General features: G+C 38.3%; 7 non-coding genes and 1 pseudogene across 7 annotated transcripts; all 8 read right to left on the bottom strand.

Annotated features, from left to right (window-relative positions):
• Positions 1–1,059: 1,059 nt before the first annotated feature.
• On the bottom strand, positions 1,060–1,245 carry LOC117398727 (U2 spliceosomal RNA). Its single transcript, XR_009311552.1, has one exon. It is a non-coding gene; the product is annotated as a U2 spliceosomal RNA (small nuclear RNA).
• A 366-nt stretch (positions 1,246–1,611) lies between these two features.
• Positions 1,612–1,753, bottom strand: LOC117967797 (U2 spliceosomal RNA; annotated as a pseudogene).
• A 2,009-nt stretch (positions 1,754–3,762) lies between these two features.
• Positions 3,763–3,829, bottom strand: LOC131709489 (small nucleolar RNA SNORD31). The gene has a single exon (XR_009311556.1). It is a non-coding gene; the product is annotated as a small nucleolar RNA SNORD31 (small nucleolar RNA).
• Positions 3,830–7,127: 3,298 nt separating this feature from the next.
• LOC117967801 (U2 spliceosomal RNA) lies at positions 7,128–7,322 on the bottom strand. The gene has a single exon (XR_009311551.1). It is a non-coding gene; the product is annotated as a U2 spliceosomal RNA (small nuclear RNA).
• Positions 7,323–14,185: 6,863 nt separating this feature from the next.
• LOC117967901 (small nucleolar RNA SNORD31) lies at positions 14,186–14,252 on the bottom strand. The gene has a single exon (XR_004662163.1). It is a non-coding gene; the product is annotated as a small nucleolar RNA SNORD31 (small nucleolar RNA).
• A 3,330-nt stretch (positions 14,253–17,582) lies between these two features.
• On the bottom strand, positions 17,583–17,773 carry LOC131709485 (U2 spliceosomal RNA). Its single transcript, XR_009311549.1, has one exon. It is a non-coding gene; the product is annotated as a U2 spliceosomal RNA (small nuclear RNA).
• Positions 17,774–19,766: 1,993 nt separating this feature from the next.
• Positions 19,767–19,833, bottom strand: LOC131709488 (small nucleolar RNA SNORD31). Its single transcript, XR_009311553.1, has one exon. It is a non-coding gene; the product is annotated as a small nucleolar RNA SNORD31 (small nucleolar RNA).
• A 2,872-nt stretch (positions 19,834–22,705) lies between these two features.
• Positions 22,706–22,896, bottom strand: LOC117967899 (U2 spliceosomal RNA). Its single transcript, XR_004662161.1, has one exon. It is a non-coding gene; the product is annotated as a U2 spliceosomal RNA (small nuclear RNA).
• Positions 22,897–23,184: the final 288 nt, after the last annotated feature.

The raw sequence follows: 23,184 nt of genomic DNA, 5'->3' as shown, positions 1-23,184 counted from the left end.
GATGAAGACATTTCTGAGTCAACATAAACTCCTAGGTCTTTTTCATAGTTCCCTTCTTCAATTTCAGTATCTCCCATATGATATTTATAATGCACATTTTTATTTCCTGCATGCAATACTTTACACTTTTCTCTATTAAATTTCATTTGCCATGTGTCTGCCCAGTTCTGAATGCTGTCTAGATCATTTTGAATGACCATTGCTTACTATACCAGAATCTAAATCATTAATGTAGATTAGGAATAGCAGAGGACCTAATACTGATCCCTGACGTACACCACTGGTTACCTCGCTCCATTTTGAGGTTTCTCCTCTAATCAGTACTTTCTGTTTTCTACCTGTTAACCACTCCCTAATCCATGTGCATGCATTTCCTTGAATCCCTACTGCGTTTAGTTTGAGAATTAATCTTTTATGCGGGACTTTGTCAAAAGCTTTCTGGAAATCTAAATAAACCATGTCGTATGCTTTGCAATTATCCATTTTCAATGTTGCATCCTCAAAAAAGTCAAGCAGGTCAGTTAGACACGATCTCCCTTTCCTAAAACCATGCTGACTATAGTAAGATCCAAAATGGAAAATTACCTATATGGTAACAATATCCTGGGAGACAGTTTCCATAAGTTTACATATAATAGAAGTCATATAATCAAATTAACTTGCAGAAATTGAAATTAAACTTCACTAAAACAGCTCTCCACAGACCAATTTACATTACAAGAAGCAAAATTGCTGTAGCGCCATCTGTTGGATGCAACAACATATTGCAGCTTAAAACATAGTTGCAACAAGTGTTTATACCTGAGAACGCACAGCCTGGACAATCCACACAGGGCTTTTTCCCCCAGTTCTTATTTTTAGCTTATGTAAATCTTTTACATACTGTATGAAATGAGTGTTTTCAGTTACTTTCCAAAATACATATAGTAGTAACTGGACAGTACTTTCACCGTCGTGCCTTTACACCGGTAACACGCAGCCAAGACAAACCACAGACTATCCTCCTGGTATTTCTTAAACACAACATCTGTTTTTCACCAGTTTAGTTTCCCCCCGGGAGGGGAGTGCACCGTTCCTGGAGGTACTGCAATACCAGGTCGATGCGTGGAGTGGACGGAGCAAGCCCCTCTTCCATCTCCCAGTTCCAAAAATCAATTTAATATATGGTCCCCAGATAGGGGACGTATCAGATATTAAACTGATAAGAACAGATTTTTTTTTTTTTTTTTTTTTATAAGAACAGATTTTTTTATTAAATTCTCACAATAACTTTACATTTTACAGTAACAGTTACATAAAGCAATACAATCACCATTTACAACACAGAACAATTACCTTTATAACAACTTGCATGAGACAATTATTTACAAATACACCAATCCCTTCCATTTCTCTTTAGCTGCATTGAATCCCCACCTTAACACATCCCTTTTAACCCTTTCCCGAAGTTCCCCACTCACCCTATTTACAACCCCCAGTGCATTACACTTTGTATTTGATTTGACCAAAACTTTCCTTGATTCCCAAATTCCCTGTTTTACCAAACTAATAATTAACCAAACTAAGAATTGTGACTCTTGCAATACCCCCTTCAAAACAATTCCACCAACAATAGTGTTGTAAGACAAAATAACATTTAACAAAACCAAATTGAAAACCTTCCCCATTGTTGCCCAAACTCGCTGAGCATATAAACAGTCCCTGATAAGAACAGATACTACACTTGATCTTAGCCAAAAGGCCGAGAAGCGATGCTGAGCTGCCCTCGAGACGAAGGCCCCCCCTCCGCTCACTCCTTCACCAGTTAAGGTGGGAGGGATGTATGCAAATATTGTAACACAGGAACAAAGCCACGCATGTTATATTAACTTGTAAAGTGGAGTGTGCTTTATTTAGTTTTTAAAACACGTCTTCATTCATTTCGGAGCTAAATCAACCCAGAATTCCAAACAGCATAAACACGCCCCCCCTATTATTGCGTCACAAATACATGAGCTGAAGCTGCATTCAGGCAATGTTATCCACCGGGTGGCACTGTAGTGCCATGGTTAACTGAACTACAGAAAGCATGTCTTTTAACCTGTGAAGTACCACATTTCTGAAACAGTTAGCACAAGCTATTTGTATAATTGGATACATTACATTTAGGCAACTTTTGCAGTTAATTAGCAGAACTTATAATATAGTTGAAGAGAATTGAGGTAGAGGTCAGTTAATGCTCTAGAAATTACAAAGCAGCCTGTCCTCAATTACAACACTGGCACTTAATGGGTTATTTTGAAGTAAACTTCATTCTACAGCATCCTTCCTTTAAAAATCACAGCAACTGGGTCAAATCAGCCACAGATCAGGGGTGTCCAATACTGGTGTCCTGGGGAATAAGTAGACCGGGGAAAAAGTGGATCACCATCTAGAATTTAAAAGGGGAGGTTCCATTGTTTCTAAGGTTTACACCGACTAGTACCACGTCGAGGGAATTAGTAGATGGAGCCCAGGGAATAAATTGATCGGATCTATTAACTAAAAATAAAAAAATTTAAAATGAACTTTAAGTATCATGTATGTGTCTAACAAGCATTACAGCAACTCAAGATGTTTGTTACATATTTAACGTGCAAGCAGTACTGCAAGGATAGGTATGCGAGCGTTTATCAAAACAGTTAAAGCGTGATTGTCAGACAAAATTGAGCTCCATGCTGCGGTTACTAACTTAGGCCACGATGCACGGCCAGTTTGCACAGACAGTACTAATTTTTATTTTCCATCCTAGGTACATATGCTACATGACAAAACTTCTGTTCCTAATCAAAAAAAAAACATGTGTTTACTAATTTAGCTATAATGTTTGATTTATTTATATTTTAGGATGTTAACATTTCATCTTTGTAAACTGTGATAGTTAATGTTAGGCCTACTGACAATATACCTTGCAATACTACAATATTGTATGTCATTAGAATGTATTACTAAAACATTTTAATTTCGATTAAAGAATAACACTGATGTGTAAAACCTTTTAATATACAGGAAATAAATCTTTGCGATCACACAACTACAAGTGATTAACGAATTTAACAGGCAGAGAAAAGGCAACAAGCACTTAATAGGTCTAGTGTAAAGAGACGCAAGTTACACTATAACTGAACACTTTGCATCACACATTTTACAAACCGAAAATTAAAAAAAGTGTGAACACAATACCATACGATCTGGCAAATAAAACGACCAGATAGAAAATGTGGATTCATGTACTTAACCTCCCCTTTAAATCAAACTCCTGCTGCACCTTCCTTTTGCTTTACTGTGTTTGCACGATCCACTTTTCCCCCGGTCTATTAATTCCCTACAACACCGGTCCTGGAGGCCATTATTCCACTCCAGGTTTAACAGGTAAAATGAGAATGAACTACAGGGTCAGGATGGAGGCTTATTTAATTGGTTTAATTAAACAATTCAGGATTCTCCCCAGGCCCAATCCACCCGTCTTGCAGATGCTACTGTGCTTTTAACAATAAGGATTGATTGCGCTTCTAGCAGACGATCAGTTGACAAACGCTGGTTGATTTTATAAACAAAATAGTCAGTACAGAAAAGCGATCAATTAAAAAAAACACCCCTCCTGCTGACCATCTTTACTGCCAGAGACGTGTAGAAATAAAAAAGCACTTTAATAATGCAAATCCTGCAACCAATCCATGGGACAGGAATAAGCAGAAACACTGGATTTAAAATGTGCAACAACATTTAAAAAACAGGTCTAAGCTCAACTCAGTACCAGTCAGTCATGAATTCTCAGACTGGGGCGGTAATACAAGTCATCACACAAGACGCAGACTCAGAGAGAAAGCACACCAGCCAACGAGGTTTAAAACTACAGGTACTTCTATTGAAAACTAACTTGACCTGGCTGTGTTGCAACACAGCACTGTGAGACTCTCCACTACAGGGCTTTGAATGTAATCTTATGCCAGACTTACTTGGTGCCATCTGTCGGATGGAACAAGCTATTGCAGCAAAGACCCATTTGTGATTAAATAGCCTAGAAACAAAGCCAGGACAGGTGATATAGTCCTACCATAAACTGCAAGAGTTTGAAATCTATTTTTCACCAGTTTAGTTCCCCCTGAGAGGGGAGTGCACCTTTCCTGGAGGTACTGCTGCTGCACCTTCCTTTTGCCTTACTGCGCTTGCACGATCCACTTTTCCCCTTGGAAATCTTGGAACCACATGACAGCTGTGTTATGTCTTCACACAACATTTAACCAATCAGAGATGAAGGGGCGGGTTTGTGTTAAGCACTTTGAGAGGCTAAAACAGTAAATGATTGCTAAAAAAAAAAACAATTTTCAAAGCAAAAATAGTGACGATGAATGCAGGGGGGCAAAATAAGCCGACAATAGGCGCAATCCACCACCTAATATTATATTTGCGCCGGCTACTTTATTAAATAAAGATTTTCGGGTATTATCATTCAGTCCATTTTTTGTCGTATTATTGTACTGTAAGGTGATATAGTACACAATAGCTATACATATGCACCAAAAAAAAAAAAAGTATTCCTTTTGTCGTGACATCGTAACAATATGTACCCAGGTGCTTGTGAGAGATATTGGGGGGTTCGTTTAGAGGCTGTACGCCTTTCAGAAGAAAGGCATGATGGGATATCAACTGTTGTCAGCTGACATACAAATGTTTAAGTGCAGAGGTGATGGATTATTACACTGCGGTTTCCTGCAACAGTTATGATGGAGACCAAACATGCGAGTACTGTTAAAATGAACAGTTGCATTCCAAAAATGTAGAACAGCGAAACACAAAAATAAAATGCCCTGAAAACTTAAAAGAAAGCAATTTAAAGAGGCTGTGTGGTTCAGTGGTTAAAGGGCTTGTAACCAGGAGGTCCACGGTTCAAATCCCACCTCAGCCACTGACTCATTGTGTGACCCTGAGCAAGTCACTTAACCTGCTTGTGCTCCATCTTTCGGGTGAGACGTAGTTGTAAGTGACTCTGCAGCTGATGCATAGTTCACACACCATAGTATCTCTGTAAGTCGCCTTGGATAAAGGCGTCTGCTAAATAAACAAATAAAAATAATAATAACAATAATAATAATAAAAGAAGCAATAAGCTCAATAATTACTCTAAAAAGTGCAAAGGTTACCTTTTTTTGTGTGAACTCCAATAACCCTACGTTATCTTTCCCCAGTCAAATCAGAGAGTGTCTAAATAAGCACGGTAATTTACCATAATAAAAAACTGAAATGAAAAAGAAAATGTAGAACACAGAAAAGCGTAACCAGATAGTCAACATAAGACAACACATTATTTCAATGTTGTCTTATTATATATTTAAGGTAAGGCAAGTTTATTTTTCTGTTAATTGCTCCCAGCTATAATGTTCTGCCGCTCGGCTGTACAGAATTCCTGGGGAGAACCCTGCAATTTAGAACAGGGTTTGGAACAAATATCAGGAGTGGAAGGGCCAAGTTCAGAGAGGAAAAACAAATCTAGGGGCAAAGTCGGGCAATAATAAGAACATAAGAAACGTTACAAATGAGAGGAGGCCATTCAGCCCATCTTGCTCGTTTGGTTGTTAGTAGCTTATTGATCCCAGAATCTCATCAAGCAGCTTCTTGAAGGATCCCAGGGTGTCAGCTTCAACAACATTACTGGGGAGTTGGTTCCAGACTCCCACAATTCTCTGTGTAAAAAAAGTGCCTCCTATTTTCTGTTCTGAATGCACCTTTATCTAATCTCCATGTGTGACCTCTTGTCATTTTTTTTATCAGGTCGAAAAAGTCCCCTGGGTCGACGTTGTGAAGACTGAATAGATTCAATTCTTTCAGCCTGTCTGCATACGACATGCCTTTTAAACCCGGGATAATTCTGGTTGCTCTTCTTTGCACTCTTTCTAGAGCAACAATATCCTTTTTGTAAGAAGGTGACCAGAACTGGACACACTATTCTAGGTGAGGTCTTGCTAATGCATTATAAAGTTTTAACATTACTTCCCTTGATTTAAATTCAACACTTTTCACAATATATCTGAGCATCTTGTTGGCCTTTTTTATAGCCTCTCCACATTGTCTAGATGAAGACATTTCTGAGTCAACATAAACTCCTAGGTCTTTTTCATAGTTCCCTTCTTCAATTTCAGTATCTCCCATATGATATTTATAATGCACATTTTTATTTCCTGCATGCAATACTTTACACTTTTCTCTATTAAATTTCATTTGCCATGTGTCTGCCCAGTTCTGAATGCTGTCTAGATCATTTTGAATGACCATTGCTTACTATACCAGAATCTAAATCATTAATGTAGATTAGGAATAGCAGAGGACCTAATACTGATCCCTGACGTACACCACTGGTTACCTCGCTCCATTTTGAGGTTTCTCCTCTAATCAGTACTTTCTGTTTTCTACCTGTTAACCACTCCCTAATCCATGTGCATGCATTTCCTTGAATCCCTACTGCGTTCAGTTTGAGAATTAATCTTTTATGCAGGACTTTCTGGAAATCTAAATAAACCATGTTGTATGCTTTGCAATTATCCATTCCAATGTTGCAAAGTCAAGCAGGTTAGTTAGACACGATCTCCCTTTCCTAAAACCATGCTGACTGTCTCCCAGGATATTGTTACCATATAGGTAATTTTCCATTTTGGATCTTACTATAGTTTCCATAAGTTTCCATATAGTAGAAGTCATATAATCAAATTAACTTGCAGAAATTGAAATTAAACTTCACTAAAACAGCTCTCCACAGACCAATTTACATTACAAGAAAAATTGCTGTAGCGTCATCTGTTGGATGTAACAAGATATTGCAGCTTAAAACATAGTTGCAACAAGTGTTTATACCTGAGAACGCGCAGCCTGGACAAACCACACAGGGCTCTTTTCCCCAGTTCTTATTTTTAGCTTATGTAAATCTTTTACATACTGTATGAAATGAGTGTTTTCAGTTACTTTCCAAAATACATATAGTAGTAACTGGACAGTATTTTCACCGTCGTGCCTTTACACCAGTAACATGCAGCCAGGACAAACCACACACCATCCTACTGGAATTTCCTAAACACTACATCTGTTTTTTTAACCAGTTTAGTTTCCCCCCGGGAGGGGAGTGCACCGTTCCTGGAAGTACTGCAATACCAGGTCGATGCGTGGAGTGGACGGAGCAAGCCCCTCTTCCATCTCCCAGTTCCAAAAATCAATTTAATATATGGTCCCCAGATAGGGGACGTATCAGATATTAAACTGATAAGAACAGATTTTTTTTTTTTTTAGATATTTTTAATAAATCTTGAAAATATACATTTCACAGTAACAATATGTACATACAATATACTCTCACCATTTACAATACAGAATAACAACATGCGTAACAAATTATATACAATTATTCACAAATACACCAATCCCTTCCATTTATGAACAGATTTCCCACTAACAACAAAACATTTTATTTACAATATTTTTCCACTTTGCCCCACAAAAGCTTATATTTCTCTTTTTCCATCCTTATTTCCCACATTTTAGTTTCCATTAACACTTTGTATTTCAATTCATACCACAATTGTTTCGATGTTCTACCTTCTTTTTTCTTTTTTACTTGAGCGTTCCTTTCTTCCCACAATATCTCTTTACCAATACTTATTATGCACCAGATTATCTTTTCTTTTTCAAATTGTCCCAACCCTTCCCCTCTTAGAATTAAGTCAGGATTCAAAACAATATCTATTAATACCAACCTTAACAGTTGTTGTGTTCTTTTCCAGAAGCAATGGGCTAGATAACATTCCCAAAAAACATGTTGCAGAGTCTCATCTCCTGGACAACCTCTCGGGCAACCTCTGGTAAGTGTTGAACCTTGATTGTATAACCGTTCTCTTACTGGTAATCTATTTAGTGCTGCCAGCCAATTCAGGTCTTTTCTCTCATTACATAACTCTTTTGGTTGAATTAATTTCCATTTCACCTTTTTCTTTTCTAGTTCTGTTATTTGTGTTCCAAGCATCTTTCCCTTTAAATCCTTATACATTTTCTTATGATCCTTTAATACCTCCTCCTTTACACACCCAGGATGAGCTCTCAAAAACAAGACTAATTTTTCATATTGCCAAGGTACATTTTCAGCCTTTGGCCCACTATTATCTAATGGAACAATTTTCCTTAATGGTAAAGCTGCCCACAACTTCACAAAATACATGGCTTTATGTTGTACCTTGTCTATTAATAGTTTACATAAAAAACAAACATATAACACTTCTAATTTTAAAGGGATGCACACAACCCCCCTTCCTCCCTCTTCTATTTCTAAATACATCTGCTCCCTCTTAACAGGTTCATACTTACCCCCCCATATAAATGAAAAAACCAACCTAGTCAAAATTATTTTACATTTGGTAGGAATCGGAAAAATTAGGGCCAAGTAAATCAAACTAGACAACAGGTCTACCCTAACTACTAGCCCCCTACCCATTATGCTAAGTTTTCTACCCTTCCAAATGTTCAATTTCTTTTTTACCTTCACAATTTTTTCCTCCCAGTTGTGATTAGCTGAATCTTTGTGATAAAATTTAACACCCAGAATTTTGATTCCTGTAGGACAAACAGAAAAACCGTACCTCACATCTGTCCTATACCTCCATCTTCCACAATACATGACAGAGGATTTGTTGAAATTTATAGCAGATCCTGTTGCTTTACAATAGTTCTCTAAAATTGCCACAGTTTTTTCCAATCCTCTATCTGTAGACAGAAATACAGTGGTGTCATCTGCATATTGTGCAACTTTGACTTTTTCCCCCCATCCTCCTGGAATATGTACCCCCTCAATTTGTTTTTCATTCCTTAACATTTCTGCTAGTGGTTCTATAAATAAAACATACAACAAAGGAGACAAGGGGCATCCCTGTCTTACTCCTCCATTCTGCTCCAAAGGTTCACTCAAAAACCCATTAACTTTTATCCTACTGTTTACATTGTTATACAAAATTTTGATCCATGAAATAAACTCTTCACCTAGATTCATTGTTTGTAAAACTTTAAACAGGAAAACATGACTAACCCGATCAAATGCCTTTTCTTGGTCTAGGCTTAAAAGGCATAATGGTAAGTTTCTTTCCTCTACCCAACTAATAACATCTCTTATTAAAGACAAATTAAAAGAACCAGCCCTCCCCTTAACCCCACACGTCTGATCTTCACTAACTAAAATCTCCAGAACCTCCTTTAATCTATTAGCCAAAACCTTACTAAGGATTTTATAATCTGTTCCTAATAAGGTTACTGGCCTCCAATTCTTAATATCTTTCCTTTCTCCTTTTTTATAAATTAGATGTACAATTCCGGATTTCATTGATGTTGTTAGCTTACCATTCTTGTACACCTCTCTAAAAATTTCTACAAGATCATTTTTAATTATTTCCCATAAACAGACATAAAACTCTTTTGGTAACCCATCCCCTCCTGGTGTCTTATTCCCTTTCATAGAAAAAAGAGCCCTTTTAATCTCCTCCTCTGTTATCTCCCCCTCCAATTCACTTCTACTCTCTTCTGTTAGTATTCTATTTATATTCCCCAACAAAATACCTCCTTTCTCCTCATCTATCTCTCTTTTTGAAAACAGTTCCTTATAGAAGGAGCATGCATGTTTAAGTATACCTTCTGTCCCTTTAACCTCCCCTGTGTCCGTAAAAAAACTACTAATGATTTCCCTCGTCTGTTTTTGTTTAATTGTTTGAAAAAAGTATTTAGTTACTTTTTCATCCTTATCCAGTTCCTCTGCTTTGGCTAAAAAAGCAAATTCTTTAGATTTTCTAATATAATAGCTTTTAATGTTCTGTTTTACTACTGCCACCTCTTCTTCATTTATCTTTATTCCCCGATTTCTTTTTTCCATTAATGTTTGCAATTTTTTATTGTCCCACCAAACATCTTTCCTTTCCTGCCTTCTTTTCTTACCTGAATATATGACACAAAAACCTGCTATATTTCTTTTACATTCTTCCCACCACTCTAAACTTGTGTTATACCCCTTTTTAAATTCTTGCCACAGTTTATAATACTCTTTTAATTCTTCCAAAAACCGAGTATCCTCCAATAATTTTAGGTTCATCCTCCAATACCCTTTTCCTATCTGGGCCTCATTTTCCTTTGTTGTGACCACCACCATTTCATGGTCCGAACACCAGCATGGAAGAACCCTAAAACCAGTTATTTTAATACTCTGTGATACTAAAAAATAATCTAGCCTACTTCTGTGCCCTCTTGTGTTACCCCATGTGAATCCTAAATCAGTTTTATTAATTTTCCTATATGCATCCTGTAAATGATAGTCTTTAATTGCCTTTAACAAAAAAGCCCCTGAAAAATCTGTGTAATCTTTTTTCCCCAAATTATCTAAAGATACATTAAAATCTCCTCCCATTATAATATATCTGTTTGTATCCAAAAGATTTAAAAGGCTTTTTAAAAAATCTAATCTCTTGGATTTATTACATGGTGCATATATATTAATAAATCTGTATTTACTGTCACTCCTTCGCGCGTCCACAACCAGCAATCTCCCAGGCACAAGTGACACAAGATCCTCCATAATGAATCCCTTATCTTTAAACAATACTCCCAACCCATCCGAATGGACATTTCCTATGCTCCAATACGAAGCACCTGAAGTCCACTCCTTGGAAAAAGTTCTGATATCCTGCCCATCCTTGAGGTGACACTCTTGTAAGAATTCCACATCAAAGACCATCGTATCCAATGAGAAAAAAAGAGCCCTTCTCTTCTCCGAATCCCTCAGTCCTCTTACATTCAGAGATAAGAAGTTCAAGCCTCTCATTATACTGATTCAATGGTTTGTTTTTTTCTGCTTCTTTCCTTTTCCTTTATCCTTCTTCCTTTCTACAGAAAATCCTGTTGTTTCCATAAACCCCTCAACTTCATTTTTTCCCAGGTAACCTTCCTGTGACCCTTCCTTATCCAACTTTTCCTCATCTCCTATCATCTGGGATCCCAAGCTGACAGAGACAAGAGAAGCCTCATAATCTTCAGATGACATATACAATATTTTGGGTAAACCTTGAAATATGTTTGATATTTCTAGTGTAGCCTCGTCGGTGTTCCCCTCTTCCAGCTTCCGTTTCATGGTTCCCGGTACAAGGTTCCATTTCTCTTGCTGCTCCTCCATTGCCTCCTCTGCTCTCTCACCCCAGGGCCTTCTATTCTCGATGGTATCGGGAATCATCGTACCTTGTGATTCCTCACTCTTTCCTTCCATAGTTTCATTCTCCTCTTCACCCTCACCCATAGCTGGCAGCTCAGCTAGCTCTGAATCTGGAATACAGTCTCCTTGTTCCTTCACTCCTCCGTTGTCTCCCTCCAAAAGTGCTGTGTCAGAAGGTGAGCCCATCTCCTTTCCTTCCTCGATTGGTCCAGGAGGGGATACTAGGGAGTCTTGTATTTCCTGCAGGACGATCTCAATGGGCCTTAGCTCCATTTTTTCCTCTTGGCCCTTTGCGGCACTTGCATAGGTTCTGTTTGGACATTCCCTATACAGATGGTTTGTTGCTCCACACTCATTGCACGCTTTCGGTTTTGGACAAGCTGATGCAAAATGGCCCATTTCTTTGCAATTCAAACATTTCTGTTTCTTGCATCTGTACTCTGGATGTCCCTCCTCATGACACATTCTACAATATTGAGGCTGTCTTGAATACAGTATATAACCTTTCACGCGTCCAATTCGAAAGGTAGCTGGTGGATGTAAAAACCCCTCAAATCCCCTTTCATCATCTCTCAACAGCACTTCATACTGCCTTTGCCCATTCCACACTCCATATTTATCTCTTCTATACATGGGTGCAGATTGTATGTCCACATAATCACACAAAAACAAGCCCACTTCTGCATCTGTAACATTCATGTCAAACATGTTTATCGTCAACAGTCTAAAGTTATTCCTTTCCATGGACCTTACCCTATATTTGTTCAGTGGGTGTTCTTCCTCAATTTCTCTGCATTTCTCCATGAATTGCGTGAAGTAGGTTTTACACTTCATCGTCACATCCAGGTATTTTTCTCTTCCATTTCTCTGTATTCCTAGGATTTGGTCCAAGTCTACCTGCATTGGATTGATTATAATTTTTTCAATAAACTCTTCTCTCATTGGCATCTCTTCATCCTCGACGATTCCTAAGGTGGGAGGGACGTATGCAAGTATTGTAACACAGGAACAAAGCCATACACAGCATGTTGTATTAACTTGTAAAGTGGAGTGTGCTTTATTTAGTTTTTAAAACACGTCTTCATTCATTTCGGAGCTAAATCAACCCAGAATTCCAAACAGCATAAACACGCCTCCCTATTATTGCGTCACAAATACATGAGCTGAAGCTGCATTCAGGCAACGTTATCCACCGGGTGGCACTGTAGTGCCATGGTTAACTGAACTACAGAAAGCATGTCTTTTAACCTGTGAAGTACCACATTTCTGAAACAGTTAGCACAAGCTATTTGTATAATTGTATACATTACATTTAGGCAACTTTTGCAGTTAAAATTAGCAGAACTTATAATACAGTTGAAGAGAATTGAGGTAGATGTCAGTTAATGCTCTAGAAATTACAAAGCAGCCTGTCCTCAATTACAACACTGGCACTTAATGGGTTATTTTGAAGTAAACTTCATTCTACAGCATCCTTCCTTTAAAAATCGCAGCAACTGGGTCAAATCAGTCACAGATCCGGGGTGTCCAATACCGGTGTCCAATACTGGTGTCCTGGGGAATAAGTAGACCGGGGAAAAAGTGGATCACCATCTAGAATTTAAAAGGGGAGGTTCCATTGATTCTAAGGTTTACACCGACTAGTACCACGTAGAGGGAATTAGTAGCTCGAGCCCAAGGAATAAATTGATCGGATCTATTAACTAAAAATAACTCATTTAAAATGAACTTTAAGTATCATGTATGTGTCTAACAAGCATTACAGCAACTCAAGATGTTTGTTACATATTTAACGTGCAAGCAGTACTGTAAGGATAGGTATGCGAGCGTTTATCAAAACAGTTAAAGCGTGATTGTCAGACAAAATTGAGCTCCATGATGCGGTTACTAACTTAGGCCACGATGCACGGCCAGTTTGCACAGACAGTACTAATTTTTATTTTCCATCCTAGGTACATATGCTACATGACAAAACTGTTCCTAATCAAAAAAAAAAACACGTGTTTACTAATTTAGCTATAATGTTTGATTTATTTATATTTTTAATACTAGGATGTTAACATTTCATCTTTGTAAACTGTGATAGTTAATGTCAGGCCTACTGACAATATACCTTGCAATACTACAATATTGTATGTCATTAGAATGTATTACTAAAACATTAAATTTCAATTAAAGAATAACCTTGATGTGTAAAACCTTTTAATATACAGTAAATAAATATTTGCGATCACACAACTAAAAGTGATTAACAACAATAACAGGCAGAAAAAAGGTGACAAGCATTTAACACTAGGCCTAGTGTAAAGAGAGGCAAGTCACAGTATAAATGAACACTTTGCACCACACATTTTACTAACAAAAAAAAAGTGTGAACACAATACAATACGATCTGGCAAATAAAACTACCAGATAGAACATGTGGATTCATGTAGTTAACCTCCCCTTTAAATCAAACTCCTGCTGCACCTTCCTTTTGCTTTACTGTGTTTGCACGATCCACTTTTCCCCCGGTCTATTAATTCCCTACAACACCGGTCCTGGAGGCCATTATTCCACTCCAGGTTTAACAGGTAAAATGAGAATGAACTACAGGGTCAGGATGGAGGCTTATTTAATTGGTTTAATTAAACAATTCAGGATTCTCCCCAGGCCCAATCCACCCGTCTTGCAGATGCTACTGTGCTTTTAACAATAAGGATTGATTGCGCTTCTAGCAGACTATCAGTTGACAAATGCTGGTTGTTTTTATAAACAAAATAGTCAGTACAGAAAAGCGATCAATTAAAAAAAACACCCCTCCTGCTGACCATCTTTACTGCCAGAGACGTGTAGAAATAAAAAAGCACTTTAATAATGCAAATCCTGCAACCAATCCGTAGGACAGGAATAAGCAGAAACACTGGATTTAAAATGTGCAACAACATTTAAAAAAACAGGTCTGAGCTCAACTCAGTACCAGTCAGTCATGAATTCTCAGACTGGGGCGGTAATACAAGTCATCACACAAGACGCAGACTCAGAGAGAAAGCACACCAGCCAACGAGGTTTAAAACTACAGGTACTTCTATTGAAAACTAACTTGACCTGGCTGTGTTGCAACACAGCACTGTGAGACTCTCCACTACAGGGCTTTGAATGTAATCTTATGCCAGACTAACTTAGTGCCATCTGTCGGATGGAACAAGCTATTGCAGCAAAGACCCATTTGTGATTAAATAGCCTAGAAACAAAGCCAGGACAGGTGATATAGTCCTACCATAAACTGCAAGAGTTTGAAATCTATTTTTCACCAGTTTAGTTCCCCCTGAGAGGGGAGTGCACCTTTCCTGGAGGTACTGCTGCTGCACCTTCCTTTTGCCTTACTGCGCTTGCACGATCCACTTTTCCCCTTGGAAATCTTGGAACCGCATGACAGCTGTGTTATGTCTTCACACAACATTTAACCAATCAGAGATGAAGGGGCGGGTTTGTGTTAAGCACTTTGAGAGGCTAAAACAGTAAATGATTGCTAAAAAAAAAAACAATTTTCAAAGCAAAAATAGTGACGATGAATGCAGGGGGGCAAAATAAGCCGACAATAGGCGCAATCCACCACCTAATATTATATTTGCGCCGGCTACTTTATTAAATAAAGATTTTCGGGTATTATCATTCAGTCCATTTTTTGTCGTATTATTGTACTGTAAGGTGATATAGTACACAATAGCTATACATATGCACCAAAAAAAAAAAAGTATTCCTTTTGTCGTGACATCGTAACAATATGTACCCAGGTGCTTGTGAGAGATATTGGGGGGTTCGTTTAGAGGCTGTACGCCTTTCAGAAGAAAGGCATGATGGGATATCAACTGTTGTCAGCTGACATACAAATGCTTAAGTGCAGAGGTGCTGGATTATTACACTGCGGTTTCCTGCAACAGTTATGATGGAGACCAAACATGCGAGTACTGTTAAAATGAACAGTTGCATTCCAAAAATGTAGAACAGCGAAACACAAAAATAAAATGCCCTGAAAACTTAAAAGAAAGCAATTTAAAGAGGCTGTGTGGTTCAGTGGTTAAAGGGCTTGTAACCAGGAGGTCCCCGGTTCAAATCCCACCTCAGCCACTGACTCATTGTGTGACCCTGAGCAAGTCACTTAACCTGCTTGTGCTCCATCTTTCGGGTGAGACGTAGTTGTAAGTGACTCTGCAGCTGATGCATAGTTCACACACCATAGTATCTCTGTAAGTCGCCTTGGATAAAGGCGTCTGCTAAATAAACAAATAAAAATAATAATAATAATAATAATAATAATAATAAATGAAGCAATAAGCTCAATAATTACTCTAAAAAGTGCAAAGGTTACCTTTTTTGTGTGAACTCCAATAACCCTACGTTATCTTTCCCCAGTCAAATCAGAGAGTGCCTAAATAAGCACGGTAATTTACCATAATAAAAAACAGTCATGAAAAAGAAAATGCAGAACACAGAAAAGCGTAACCAGATAGTCAACATAAGACAACACATTATTTCAATTTTGTCGTATTATATATTTAAGGTAAGGCAAGTTTATTTTCCATTAAGTGCTCCCAGCTATAATGTTCTGCCGCTCAGCTGTACAGAATTCCTGGCGAGAACCCTGCAATTTAGAACAGGGTTTGGAACAAATATCAGGAGTGGAAGGGCCAAGTTCAGAGAAGAAAAACAAATCTAGGGGCAAAGTCGGGCAATAATAAGAACATAAAGTTTACAAACGAGAGGAGGCCATTCAGCCCATCTTGCTCGTTTGGTTGTTAGTAGCTTATTGATCCCAGAATCTCATCAAGCAGCTTCTTGAAGGATCCCAGGGTGTCAGCTTCAACAACATTACTGGGGAGTTGGTTGCAGACCCTTACAATTCTCTGTGTAAAAAAAGTGCCTCCTATTTTCTGTTCTGAATGCACCTTTATCTAATCTCCATGTGTGACCTCTTGTCCTTATTTTTTTTTTTATCAGGTCGAAAAAGTCCCCTGGGTCGACGTTGTGAAGACTGAATAGATTCAATTCTTTTAGCCTGTCTGCATACGACATGCCTTTTAAACCCGGGATAATTCTGGTTGCTCTTCTTTGCACTCTTTCTAGAGCAGCAATATCCTTTTTGTAACGAGGTGACCAGAACTGAACACAATATTCTAGGTGAGGTCTTACTAATGCATTATAAAGTTTTAACATTACTTCCCTTGATTTAAATTCAACACTTCTCACAATATATCTGAGCATCTTGTTGGCCTTTTTTATAGCTTCCCCACATTGTCTAGATGAAGACATCTCCGAGTCAACATAAACTCCTAGGTCTTTTTCATAGTTCCCTTCTTCAATTTCAGTATCTCCCATATGATATTTATAATGCACATTTTTATTTCCTGAATGCGATACTTTACACTTTTCTCTATTAAATTTAATTTGCCATGTGTCTGCCCAGTTCTGAATGCTGTCTAGATCACTTTGAATGACCTTTGCTTACTATACCAGAATCTAAATCATTAATGTAGATTAGGAATAGCAGAGGACCTAATACTGATCCCTGACGTACACCACTGGTTACCTCGCTCCATTTTGAGGTTTCTCCTCTAATCAGTACTTTCTGTTTTCTACCTGTTAACCACTCCCTAATCCATGTGCATGCATTTCCTTGAATCCCTACTGCGTTTAGTTTGAGAATTAATCTTTTATGCGGGACTTTGTTAAAAGCTTTCTGGAAATCTAAATAAACCATGTCGTATGCTTTGCAATTATCCATTTTCAATGTTGCATCCTCAAAAAAGTCAAGTAGGTTAGTTAGACACGATCTCCCTTTCCTAAAACCATGCTGACTGTCTCCCAGGATATTGTTAGCATACAGGTAATTTTCCATTTTGGATCTTACTATAGTTTCCATAAGTTTACATATAATAGAAGTCATATAATCAAATTAACTTGCAGAAATTGAAATTAAACTTCACTAAAACAGCTCTCCACAGACCAATTTACATTACAAGAAGCAAAATTGCTGTAGCGCCATCTGTTGGATTCAACAAGATATTGCAGCTTAAAACATAGTTGCAATAAGTGTTTATACCTGAGAACACGCAGCCTGGACAAACCACACAGGGCTTTTTTCCCCCAGTTCTTATTTTTAGCTTATGTAAATCTTTTACATACTGTATGAAATGAGTGTTTTCAGTTACTTTCCAAAATACATATAGTAGTAACTGGACAATACTTTCACGGTCTTTCCTTTACACCGGTAACACGCAGCCAAGACAAACCACACACCATCCTACTGGAATTTCCTAAACACTACATCTGTTTTTTTCACCAGTTTAGTTTCCCCCCGGGAGGGGAGTGCACCGTTCCTGGAGGTACTGCAATACCAGGTCGATGCGTGGAGTGGACGGAGCAAGCCCCTCTTCCATCTCCCAGTTCCAAAAATCAATTTAATATATGGTCCCCAGATAGGGGACGTATCAGATATTAAACTGATAAGAACAGATACTACACTTGATCTTAGCCAAAAGGCCGAGAAGCGATGCTGAGCTGCCCTCGAGACGAGGGCCCCCCCTCGGCTCACTCCTTCACCAGTTAAGGTGGGAGGGACGTATGCAAGTATTGTAACACAGGAACAAAGCCACACACAGCAACGCATGTTGTATTAACATGTAAAGTGGAGTGTGCTTTATTTAGTTTTTAAAACACGTCTTCATTCATTTTGGAGCTAAATCAACCCAGAATTCCAAACAGCATAAACACGCCCCCCTATTATTGCGTCACAAATACATGAGCTGAAGCTGCATTCAGGCAATGTTATCCACCGGGTGGCACTGTAGTGCCATGGTTAACTGAACTACAGAAAGCATGTCTTTTAACCTGTGAAGAACCACATTTTTGAAAACAGTTAGCACAAGCTATTTGTATAATTGGATACATTACATTTAGGCAACTTTTGCAGTTAAAATTAGCAGAACTTATAATATAGTTGAAGAGAATTGAGGTAGAGGTCAGTTAATGCTCTAGAAATTACAAAGCAGCCTGTCCTCAATTACAACACTGGCACTTAATGGGTTATTTTGAAGTAAACTTCATTCTACAGCATCCTTCCTTTAAAAATCATAGCAACTGGGTCAAATCAGCCACAGATCAGGGGTGTCCAATACTGGTGTCCTGGGGAATAAGTAGACCAGGGAAAAAGTGGATCACCATCTAGAATTTAAAAGGGGAGGTTCCATTGTTTCTAAGCTTTACACCTACCACGAGCCCAGGGAATAAGTTGATCGGATCTATTAACTAACAATAACTAATTTAAAATGAACTTTAAGTGTCATGTATGTCTAACAAGCATTACAGCAACTCAAGATGTTTGTTACATATTTAACGTGCAAGCAGTACTGCAAGGATAGGTATGCGAGCTTTTATGAAAACAGTTAAAGCGTGATTGTCAGACAAAATTGAGCTCCATGCTGCGGTTACTAACTTAGGCCACGATGCACGGCCAGTTTGCACAGACAGTACTAATTTTTATTTTCCATCCTAGGTACATATGCTACATGACAAAACTTCTGTTCCTAATCAAAAAAAAAAACACGGGTTTACTAATTTAGCTATAATGTTTGATTTATTTATTTTTAATACTAGGATGTTAACATTTCATCTTTGTAAACTGTGATAGTTAATGTTAGGCCTACTGACAATATACCTTGCGATACTACAATATTGTATGTCATTAGAATATTACTAAAACATTACATTTCAATTAAAGAATAACCTTGATGTGTAAAACCTTTTAATATACAGTAAATAAATCTTTGCGATCACACAACTACAAGTGATTAACGACATTAACAGGCAGAAAAAAGGTGACAAGCATTTAACACTAGGCCTAGTGTAAAGAGAGGCAAGTTACAGTATAAATGAACACTTTGCACCACACATTTTACAAACAAAAAAAAAAAGTGTGAACACAATACCATACGATCTGGCAAATAAAACGACCAGATAGAACATGTGGATTCATGTAGTTAACCTCCCCTTTAAATCAAACTCCTGCTGCACCTTCCTTTTGCTTTACTGCGCTTGCACGATCCACTTTTACCCCAGTCTATTAATTCCCTACAACACCGGTCCTGGAGACCATTATTCCACTCCAGGTTTAACAGGTAAAATGAGAATGAACTACAGGGTCAGGATGGAGGCTTATTTAATTGGTTTAATTAAACAATTCAGGATTCTCCCCAGGCCCGATCCACCCGTCTTGCAGATGCTACTGTGCTTTTACAATAAGGATTGATTGTGCTTCTAGCAGACGATCAGTTGACAAACGCTGGTTGATTTTATAAACAAAATAGTCAGTACAGAAAAGCGATCAATTAAAAAAAACACCCCTCCTGCTGACCATCTTTACTGCCAGAGACGTGTAGAAATAAAAAAGCACTTTAATAATGCAAATCCTGCAACCAATCCGTAGGACAGGAATAAGCAGAAACACTGGATTTAAAATGTGCAACAACATTTAAAAAACAGGTCTGAGCTCAACTCAGTACCAGTCAGTCATGAATTCTCAGACTGGGGCGGTAATACAAGTCATCACACAAGACGCGTAACTCAGAGAGAAAGCACACCAGCCAACGAGGTTTAAAACTACAGGTACTTCTACTGAAAACTAACTTGACCTGGCTGTGTTGCAACACAGCACTGTGAGACTCTCCACTACAGGGCTTTGAACGTAATCTTATGCCAGACTTGCTTAGTGCCATCTGTCGGATGGAACAAGCTATTGCAGCAAAGACCCATTTGTGATTAAATAGCCTAGAAACAAAGCCAGGACAGGTTATATAGTCCTACCATAAACTGCAAGAGTTTGAAGTCTATTTTTCACCAGTTTAGTTCCCCCCGGGAGGGGAGTGCACCGTTCCTGGAGGTACTGCAATACATGTAGTTAACATCCCCCTTAAATCAAACTACTGCTGCTGCATCTTCCTTTTGCCTTACTGCGCTTGCACGATCCACTTTTCCCCTTGGAAATCTTGGAACCACATGACAGCTGTGTTACGTCTTCACACAACATTTAACCAATCAGAGATGAAGGGGAGGGTTTGTGTTAAGCACTTTGAGAGGCTAAAACATTAAATGATTGCTAAAAAAAAAAATAACCAATTTTCAAAGCAAAAATAGCGATGAATGCAGGGGGGCAATGTAAGACGGCAATAGGCGCAATCCACCACCTTATACTATATTTGCGCCGGCTACTTTATTAAATAAAGATTTTCGGGTACTATCATTCAGTCCATTTTTTGTCGTATTATTGTACTGTAAGGTGATATAGTACACAATAGCTATACATATGCACCAAAAAAAAAAAGTATTCCTTTTGTCGTGACATCGTAACAATATGTACCCAGGTGCTTGTGAGAGATATTGGGGGGTTTGTTTAGAGGCTATATGCCTTTAAGAAGAAAGGCATGATGGGATATCAACTGTTAGCTGACATACAAATGCTCAAGTGCAGAGGTGCTGGATTATTACACTAAATATTGCCTAAATAAGCACGGTAATTTACCATAATAAAAAACAGTCATGAAAAAGAAAATGCAGAACACAGAAAAGCGTAACCAGATAGTCAACATAAGACAACACATTATTTCAATTTTGTCGTATTATATATTTAAGGTAAGGCAAGTTTATTTTTCTGTTAATTGCTCCCAGCTATAATGTTCTGCCGCTCAGCTGTACAGAATTCCTGGGGAGAACCCTGCAATTTAGAACAGGGTTTGGAACAAATATCAGGAGTGGAAGGGCCAAGTTCAGAGAGGAAAAACAAATCTAGGGGCAAAGTCGGGCAATAATAAGAACATAAAGTTTACAAACGAGAGGAGGCCATTCAGCCCATCTTGCTCGTTTGGTTGTTAGTAGCTTATTGATCCCAGAATCTCATCAAGCAGCTTCTTGAAGGATCCCAGGGTGTCAGCTTCAACAACATTACTGGGGAGTTGGTTGCAGACCCTTACAATTCTCTGTGTAAAAAAAGTGCCTCCTATTTTCTGTTCTGAATGCACCTTTATCTAATCTCCATGTGTGACCTCTTGTCCTTATTTTTTTTTTATCAGGTCGAAAAAGTCCCCTGGGTCGACGTTGTGAAGACTGAATAGATTCAATTCTTTTAGCCTGTCTGCATACGACATGCCTTTTAAACCCGGGATAATTCTGGTTGCTCTTCTTTGCACTCTTTCTAGAGCAGCAATATCCTTTTTGTAACGAGGTGACCAGAACTGAACACAATATTCTAGGTGAGGTCTTACTAATGCATTATAAAGTTTTAACATTACTTCCCTTGATTTAAATTCAACACTTCTCACAATATATCTGAGCATCTTGTTGGCCTTTTTTATAGCTTCCCCACATTGTCTAGATGAAGACATCTCCGAGTCAACATAAACTCCTAGGTCTTTTTCATAGTTCCCTTCTTCAATTTCAGTATCTCCCATATGATATTTATAATGCACATTTTTATTTCCTGCATGCAATACTTGACACTTTTCTCTATTAAATTTAATTTGCCATGTGTCTGCCCAGTTCTGAATGCTGTCTAGATCACTTTGAATGACCTTTGCTTACTATACCAGAATCTAAATCATTAATGTAGATTAGGAATAGCAGAGGACCTAATACTGATCCCTGACGTACACCACTGGTTACCTCGCTCCATTTTGAGGTTTCTCCTCTAATCAGTACTTTCTGTTTTCTACCTGTTAACCACTCCCTAATCCATGTGCATGCATTTCCTTGAATCCCTACTGCGTTTAGTTTGAGAATTAATCTTTTATGCGGGACTTTGTTAAAAGCTTTCTGGAAATCTAAATAAACCATGTCGTATGCTTTGCAATTATCCATTTTCAATGTTGCATCCTCAAAAAAGTCAAGTAGGTTAGTTAGACACGATCTCCCTTTCCTAAAACCATGCTGACTGTCTCCCAGGATATTGTTAGCATACAGGTAATTTTCCATTTTGGATCTTACTATAGTTTCCATAAGTTTACATATAATAGAAGTCATATAATCAAATTAACTTGCAGAAATTGAAATTAAACTTCACTAAAACAGCTCTCCACAGACCAATTTACATTACAAGAAGCAAAATTGCTGTAGCGCCATCTGTTGGATTCAACAAGATATTGCAGCTTAAAACATAGTTGCAATAAGTGTTTATACCTGAGAACACGCAGCCTGGACAAACCACACAGGGCTTTTTTCCCCCAGTTCTTATTTTTAGCTTATGTAAATCTTTTACATACTGTATGAAATGAGTGTTTTCAGTTACTTTCCAAAATACATATAGTAGTAACTGGACAATACTTTCACGGTCTTTCCTTTACACCGGTAACACGCAGCCAAGACAAACCACACACCATCCTACTGGAATTTCCTAAACACTACATCTGTTTTTTTCACCAGTTTAGTTTCCCCCCGGGAGGGGAGTGCACCGTTCCTGGAGGTACTGCAATACCAGGTCGATGCGTGGAGTGGACGGAGCAAGCCCCTCTTCCATCTCCCAGTTCCAAAAATCAATTTAATATATGGTCCCCAGATAGGGGACGTATCAGATATTAAACTGATAAGAACAGATACTACACTTGATCTTAGCCAAAAGGCCGAGAAGCGATGCTGAGCTGCCCTCGAGACGAGGGCCCCCCCTCGGCTCACTCCTTCACCAGTTAAGGTGGGAGGGACGTATGCAAGTATTGTAACACAGGAACAAAGCCACACACAGCAACGCATGTTGTATTAACATGTAAAGTGGAGTGTGCTTTATTTAGTTTTTAAAACACGTCTTCATTCATTTTGGAGCTAAATCAACCCAGAATTCCAAACAGCATAAACACGCCCCCCTATTATTGCGTCACAAATACATGAGCTGAAGCTGCATTCAGGCAATGTTATCCACCGGGTGG

Source organism: Acipenser ruthenus, chromosome 43 (assembly GCF_902713425.1).
Source record: "Acipenser ruthenus chromosome 43, fAciRut3.2 maternal haplotype, whole genome shotgun sequence".
NCBI lineage: Eukaryota > Metazoa > Chordata > Actinopteri > Acipenseriformes > Acipenseridae > Acipenser > Acipenser ruthenus.
The sequence above is the reverse complement of the archived record's forward strand: the minus strand, read 5'-3'. Positions and strand labels throughout refer to the sequence as shown.